The following is an 8294-nucleotide window of genomic DNA, read 5'->3' as shown; positions in this document are numbered from 1 at the left end:
TACCAAATAGGTTCTTGTGATGACCTAGTGAGACAATGCTTGTGCATAGTATTTAGCTCATGGTTAAGTCAACAATAAAAAATCTGTATATGCTAGCTGATACTACTTTAGGAAAATAAATATATGTATCCAGATAAACTTATGTAAAATTTTTATTGAGATATTATTTTTTTTGATAATAAGAACAAGACAACTAAATGTATAGCAATAGAACATTATTAAGACTAATCAGACTTCATGTTAGATGGCTGTTAAGAACATTTTTTAAGAATATGTACTGACACTCACTGATAAGTGGATATTAGCCCAAAACTTAGGATACCCAAGATATAAGATACAATTTGCTAAACACATAAAACTCAAGAAGAATGAAGACCAAAGTGTGGACACTGTGCCCCTTCTTAGAATTAGGAACAAAACACCCATGGAAGGAATTACAGAGACAAAGTTTGGAGCTGTGACGAAAGGATGGGCCTTCTAAAGACTGCCATATCCAGGGATCCACCCCATAATCAGCTTCCAAACGCTGACACCATTGCATACACTAGCAAGATTTTGCTGAAAGGACCCAGATATAGCTGTCTCTTGTGAGACTTTCCCGGGGCCTAGCAAACACAGAAGTGGATGCTCACAGTCAGCTATTGGAAGGATCACAGGGCTCCCAAAGGAATAGCTAGAGAAAGTACCCAAGGAGCTAAAGGGATCTGCAACCCTATAGGTGGAACAACATTATGAACTAACCAGTACCCCGGAGCTCTGGACTCTAGCTGCATATGTATCAAAAGATGGCCTAGTCGGCCATCACTGAAAGAGAGGCCCATTGGACACACAAACTTTATATGCCCCAGTACAGGGGAATGCCAGGGCCAAAAAAATGGGAATGGGTGGGTAGGGAAGTGGGGGGGAGGGTATGGGGGACTTTTGGGATAGCATTGGAAATTTAATTGAGGAAAATATGTAATAAAAATATTTTAAAAATTACTGTGCTATGGGAAGATAAAGTTTAAAAGTTCAATATTCAATAAAAATTTTAAAGAAACATATTCAATATGTAAAAAAAAAGAATATGTACTGATACTGGAAAATGCTGAAGAAGATACATTGTATAACCATTTACCTATATCCAGGCTTGCATCTATTTTTATAAATCATATATATGTATATATTCACACATGTACACAGCATGTATATAGTTCTAAATATATAGTGTATATATAATATGCATTATAAATTATGCATACAGTTTTTAGAAAGACATATAATACAACTTTTATAAAAGAATAAGGATAGTTATACACAAAAACCTTGAAGGGAGTTTCCAGTTGTTATGAGTAGTTTATTCACTTTTACTTACTGGCTCTTTCCCTGGTATCACAGGAGATCATTTTTGCAGGCTATCATTGGAAGAAAATATGTGCTAAAACAAAGCATCACACCCTGTCACTGAATGCCCTGCCACTGATCTGGACTTCTTTGCCGTCTGAACTCTGCTGATGTCTTTTACTAAGCAATAGCGGGAAACAGATGTGAGATGAAGAGAAAAGGAGCGGAGGAGGAGGGCTGTGACTGGTGTTCTCAAGGTGCAGTATATCAGCAGCAATGATTGGGAGCTATTAAGATGTGGGATTTAACAATGGGTGCAACCTTAGTTGTGACTCACATTTGGGCTATGGAACCTGAAGAGGCCACCTCCAGTAGCCAGGCAGGAACCCCAGTGGAGCAATAGAGACAACAATCTACCCACACAACTTTCAACCCAAAATTTATCCTGTCTACAAGAAATGCAAGGACAGGAGATGGAGCAGAGACTGAGGGAATGGTCTACCAATAACTGACCCAACTTGAGATCCATCCCATGGACAAACACCCATCTCTGACACTATTAATTATACTCTGTTATGTTTGCAGACAGGAGTGTAGCATGGCTATTCTCTGAGAGGCTCCACTCAGCAGCTGATTCAGACAGATGCAGACACCCTCAGCTAAACATTGAATGGAGCTTGGGAACTCATGGAAGAATTGGAGGGAGGATTGCCAACCTGGAGAAGATAAAAACCCCACAGGAAGACAGACTCAACTAACCTGAACCTTTGGTGTTCTCAGAGACTGAACCATCAAAGAGCATGCATGGGCTGGACTTAGGCATTCATGCACATATGTAGCAGATGTGCAGCTTGGTCTTCATGTGTGTCCCAAACAACTAGAGCAGGGGCTATCCCAAAAGCTGTTGTCTGTGCGTGGGATGTATTCTAGCTGGGCTGCCTTGTCTGGTCCCAGTGTGAAGGATGTGCCTAGTTTCATAGATTTGATGTGCCTGGGTGGAGGAATACCCTTAGGGAGAGGCACCCACCATGGGATATAAAGTGAATAAGTAAAAATAATAGTAAGATGTGGGATTCAAAGTGCCAGACCCTGTTTGCATTTTGCGTAGAAAAGAGGAGCTGGGAAGGTGAGGAGGAAGCATGCATCCAGGGGCATAGTTTAGAAGGAAGAACATCCGTTATAAATTTCTAGTTTTCCTTTCCAATATCAGCCAGGTACCCTTGGCCTCCTCTTTGTCCTTCAGAGTCTTCCACGTGGCCACACTTTTGTTCCTTCACAGGACACGCGCATGTCTTTCAGTGCTGTTACCCTGTCCAGCGCATGCTTGCCAGCTCTCCTTTAATCCCCGCCTCCCAGAACTCTGCACACCCAGCGCTCCACACATTCCAGGAGGTCAGTACCCAGCACCCCGTGCTCTTTCATCATTAGAAGACCAGACAGTTGTTGCTAAGCAGAGTATACAGGGCACAACTGTAGCCAACTGTCTAACTGAAGATCACGCCTGGTATTTCTCAGTTTGCATGGATTATGAGTGGGGAAAGCAAGGATTTCCCAGTTTACTGCAGAAGCTGGTACGTCTCTGAGGCTTGTTATGAAAACAGTAGCTATGTTCTGTGGCTTTAATTTTGCTCAAACCAAAAGAAGCAACTTTTATTCTACACACACACACACACACACACAAACACACACACACTTTAAGAATAGGCATTTAGTTTTCTAGGTTAGAGTCACAATAGAAATAATGTTGACATTGCCTTCATAAGCCCATGTGTTTGGATTGGATTAGGGGTGTCCTTATGTGCCAATTTTTATTTTATTTAATCAAGTGACCCTAAAATGTGTATGCCTGTAAAGCACAGAGGTTATGTGAAATCAAATAGAGAAAACTTAAATTTGCACTGGTATTGGGCATGGATTCAGTTACTCTTTCGAATGTTGAACACTGTTTCTGTGAAATGAAGGTAAGGCACTTACTGTGAATGAAAATGGGAGCGTGTATGTAAAGGGGCTTCTGAGCATGTGCACCAAATTGATCCATTGCTCCTTCAAATAAATTTCCATTATGAGGGCTTGAATAGCTGGACTTTATTTTAATCTGAAAATGGCTATAATTAATGTTTACTTCTGAAATAATAGTGTAAGGTTTGTGCAATGAGAAACATGAACTATTTGGAACCTTTCTAGAATAATTTCTGACTTTCTCAAGCTAATATCAACTAAGTGTCATTGGTTATGGAGAGTTTGCCTAAAACCTGATAAAATAATTCATTCTTCTAAATTTTTTATATGTTTGAACAAATATAAGAGTCAATTTCCAAAATCTCAATGGTAAAATTGATAAGAAATGGGACAGGTTTTAAAATGCCAAGTGCAATATTAGTTGAAGTAGACGTTGCTTCAATATATTTTTGCTGAATAATGAATGAATAGGAAGTTTCAGAAGGCACACTGAAACTCTGTCCAGCAGGGAGATGTACAGGGAGAGGTTCTCAGCTTCCCCATGGTAGGTAACAGAAGAGCCTCCAGAACTCTTTCTCTTGTGGCTGACGGGCTGCTGACATTTATTGGATGCTGCCTGAGTGCTAATCACCTCACTCATTTACATCCTTATCTTTCATTTCTCTCCATCATGCCTCCCAATGGGCTATTTCTGAACTGAATGAGGGCGTTGTCTCTACAGCCCGAAGAAAATACATGCACTTCCCATGGACTTTTGGGCAAATTTGCATAATGGCAATTGGTGGTGGTGGGTAGATAAAGAACTAGGGAGGCAATAAAGAAAAGAAAAGAAAACCAAGCTAATTGAATCATTTTGAACACTAGGAGACCAGGACTTGAGAGGGAGCAAGGAAGGGAATATGTGCAGGATATTCATCATGCCCATGTGACTTGGAAGAGCCTCTGCAGTGTCTCCTCTTCTATAGTTTGCCCTTCTTTGTGTCATTGAATCTTTACCCCAAGTCTTTACCTTTAGATTTATTGAGTTATAATCAGAAAACTATTTATACTTAACATGTGTAACTTGTTTTAATACTTATGTGCATGGTGAAAGTACTGAAACCAAACTAATAACATTGTCATTCCTCACCTCATCTAGGTTGCCAGTTTTCTCCTTCCTCTCCCCTTCCTTCCTTTCTTCTCTTCTCTTTTCCAGCTTCTTTTCTTCCCCTAAAGCTTGTCACATGCCACATACCATAGTCTGAGGTGTTTTCTGTGACTTGAGAAGAAATGGTGGGCAGGTGAGGATGTTGACAAAGCTCTAGTCCTTTTGCTTGTGCATTCCCCAAGGCTCTCAGTTGCTTCCAATGCAAAATATGTATAGTATCCACCTTAGAGAGTTGTTTTGAATTTCTGGTTTTGAAAATGTGGCAAGATTGCAAATCAACCCTCTATAGTACCTCTGTTTTCAAAAGGGATCTCATATTTGGGTTATGTTCTGTTATGGTTTTCAAAATTCCCAATGATGTTATCTTGGAATATGTGTTTTGTAGATAACGGCACATACGATACACAAGTGGCCATGACATGGCATGTAGTCAGTTTCATATGTATGGTTGTTCCAGATCCACTGGGTTGGCGGTCTCACCTCCCTGCAGATGTATACATGATGTAGTCTGGGGGGATTGGTTCAAGATGGCACAGGTTGGGGCCCATGCAAATATTGGTAGCGATGAATGATGGTAGCAGCAGACTTGTCTCACACAGCAAACCCAACCAACCCAAAACAAATGTCAGCTGTGGTGAGTTGAGTGAGAAATATCCCCTATAGTCTTGGGTGTTTGAATGCTTGGTCCCCAGTTGGTAGTGCTGTTAGGGAAGGCTTGGGAGGCATGGTCCTCCTGGAAAAAGTATGTCACTGTACACTGGCTTTCAGAGCTAAAAGCCCTCCTGGAACTTTCAGCTTGTTCTTTCTTCTTGGTGCTTGTGGCTGAGATGCAAGTTCTCAGTTCTCTATGTCCAGTTCCAGTCACCATGCCATGCCTACTCACCATGACGGCTTCTTATCCTTCAGGAATCATAAGCCCCAATACATTATGTTTTCTATAAGTTGCCTTGGTCATGGTGTTTTTATCGCAGCAATAGAAAGCAAATGAAGTCATCAAAGATACATGAACTTGTCATTGTATAAGTTCACATTTAAGTATAAGTTTAGAATTAAATAAAATTCTTTTGTGAGCAGAGTCCAAAATTAAAGATATAGTCTGTAAGAATGTCCTAAAATTTATGTATAATAGTTCATGGGTAGGGAACCCTAATGTTATAACCCTCTGAAGACATCTTCAATAATGTCTGTAAGCTTGTATCATAGGAAAGGTTATTCTGAAAAATATAAAACATTATTTGTGATCTTCTATTTGCCAAGGATAACTGTTGTTGCTTTTAATTACATTGTGGAGAAATTTCACTTGGTGTTAAGAGATTGCTCAGCCATTAAAAATCCATACTACTCTTGTAAAGGACGCAACATAGGGAGACTCACACTCCAGCTTCAGGCGAATCAATGCCTTCTTTTAGACTACTATGGTATTTGCACTTACATGTGAACCCCCCCCCCCACATATATTCATGTAAGTTTTAACGAGGTTAAAAACTTTGCTTAAAAAATTTTAAAAAGAAAAATTAAATTCCAAAATGAGTCATGTTTTTAATCATTAAAATGAACTTGTAGAAAATGACCTAAGTAAAATTTATAATCAATAAGGGATTATGTTAATAAAATATTATTCACTTTATTACAGTATGGCTTCAAAATATATATTTGAGATTTTATTATATTTATTTGTATTGTGTGTGTGAATGCATGTATAAACTAGTGTATGTGTATGTGTATGGATCCGTAGCATATGTCACCCAACACCTATGGGCTCTCTTCTGTGGTGTGGGTACTAGGAGTTGATCTCAGGTTGCTGGAAAATTTCTTTACTTATTGAGCCATCTCACTGGCACACCCAAAATATATTTTCTTGCTTAATAGACCATATTTGTAGTCATACATAACTATATATATTTAAAGAAAATAGCTTGATATGTCTCTATCTTTAGGTGGTCTGCTTTAAAAAATATATTCCTCAAATTTTTCTTTCCTGTTGGATCCTACCAATGACAGCATACCAGCACCTACCTCCTATACACAAGCAGCTCACAGACACACATTTCTAGTACCAGTGGTACTGGTCCACGTTCTCCTGGTTACACTGTGTTTTCTGCTTAGGTCACCCTTACTACCTCTTCACCTAGAAGGATCCTCTGTATAGTTTTATACTCAACTCCACCTATAAAAATGTTCTCTACATGCCAGGCAATGGTAGTGTACACCTTTAATCTCAGCATTTAGGAGGGAGAAGCAGGAAGATCTCTGTGACTTGAAAGCCAGCTTGGTATACAGATTGAGTTCCAGAACAACCAGGGCTGTTACACCGAGAAACCTGATTTGAAAAATCAAAAAACTCAAAACAACAACAATAGCAACAAACAAACAAACAAACAAACAAACAAACAAGTTCTCTTAAAACTTTACCATACATTAATCTCAGCTTATTTTGTCCTTTCATTGGTTGTTTGACTCTCTCTTTTGCTAGAATCAGACCTTATTGAGGACGATCCTATTGACGACAAGGACCCTACTTCTTTAATGTCTACTAGCACAAATGCCCATGCTTTCGGAATTCTGATGAATAAAATTCCATGAGGATATATTCAGGCTATGTGCAAAGCATTAAGAAGAAAACCAGCTAACAGCGTAGAGATATTGAGCTGAGATATTTAGCTGAAATAATGACCAGTGTGACTGGATGGTGTGGTTAACTTTGCAAGTGTCCCTGTTACTGCTTTACTCCCAGATGTCATCCAGACAGACAGGGAACCAGGGAGAAGAGCAGAGTGAGGAAAGCAGAAGGGATGACAGGGACAGTGACCTGGAGGCAGGAGCTAACCTGTGAGCCAAGAGACTCCTGAGTTATGGGATCTCTCTGGTGACCCACTTCCATCGCTCTGTAGGCCACTAGGAGTACAGGTATGTGCTATGGTGCTGGCTTTTCATGTGGGTTCTGGGGATTTGAACTTAGGCATTCATGCTTGCAAGAAAACCACTTTTGCCCATGAACCATCTCTGCAGATGCACAACTTAAACTATTAAAAATTAGTTTATAATATATCTTTGATTTTTTTTTTTTTTTAGTAACAACGGCTAATGAGTATTCAATGATTTTATGCTGTTGTGGTTACAAGCCTTTTCTATTCCAGCTCTCTATTCTTCTCATTTCTGGTTCTTCTGACTGGTTTCCTTTTTTTAAATAGTTAGTTGGAAATAAGGGTTGTTTTTGTTTTTGTTTTTTGTTTCTTTGCAATATATTCTTATTATGTTTTCTCCTCCTCACTTTTCTACCTGCAGTGGATTGAATGTACTTGGCTCAGGGAGTGGCACTATTAAGAGGTATGTCCTTGTTGGAGTAAGGGTGGCCTTGTTGGAGGAAGTGCGTCACTGTGGTAGTGGGCAATGAGATCCTTCTCCTAGCTGTCTGAAAGTCAGTCTTCTCCTGTTTGCCTTTGGAAAAAGATGTAGAATTCTCAGCTCCTCTAGTGTCATGCTTGCCTGGATGCTGGCATGCTTTCCACCATGATGATAATGGATTGAGCCTCAGAACCAGGAAGCCAGCCCCAATTAAATATTGTCCTTGGTCATGGTGTCTCTTTATAGCAATGGAAACTCTAAGACACTGCCCACCCACCTTTATGCCTTTGCTTCTCTCTATCTTAGAAAACAAAGAGAACAAAGAAACCAACCAAACAAACCAGAATAATAAACAGTGTCTGGAAGGTACTGTTTTCTTGTTGTCTTCCCTCTCCTCTGGCTCTCACAATTTTCCTACGTCCTCTTCAACATAGCTCCCTGACCCCCTGGAAAGAGGTTTGATGTAGACAACCCATCCAGGACTGAGTTTTCCAAGGTCTCTCACTCTGCACACTGTCCA

The 8294-nt window shown here is 39.8% G+C and overlaps 1 long non-coding RNA gene across 1 annotated transcript; it reads left to right on the top strand.

Moving 5' to 3' along the window:
• Positions 1 to 2640: 2640 nt before the first annotated feature.
• Positions 2641 to 7756, top strand: Gm40646. Its single transcript, XR_871644.2, has 3 exons — positions 2641 to 2894; positions 7164 to 7336; positions 7715 to 7756. It is a non-coding gene; the product is annotated as a predicted gene, 40646 (long non-coding RNA).
• The last annotated feature ends 538 nt before the right edge of the window (positions 7757 to 8294 follow it).

Source organism: Mus musculus, chromosome 10 (genome assembly GCF_000001635.26).
Source record: "Mus musculus strain C57BL/6J chromosome 10, GRCm38.p6 C57BL/6J".
NCBI classification, from domain to species: Eukaryota; Metazoa; Chordata; class Mammalia; order Rodentia; family Muridae; genus Mus; species Mus musculus.
This window is presented reverse-complemented; position numbering and strand designations above follow the sequence as displayed.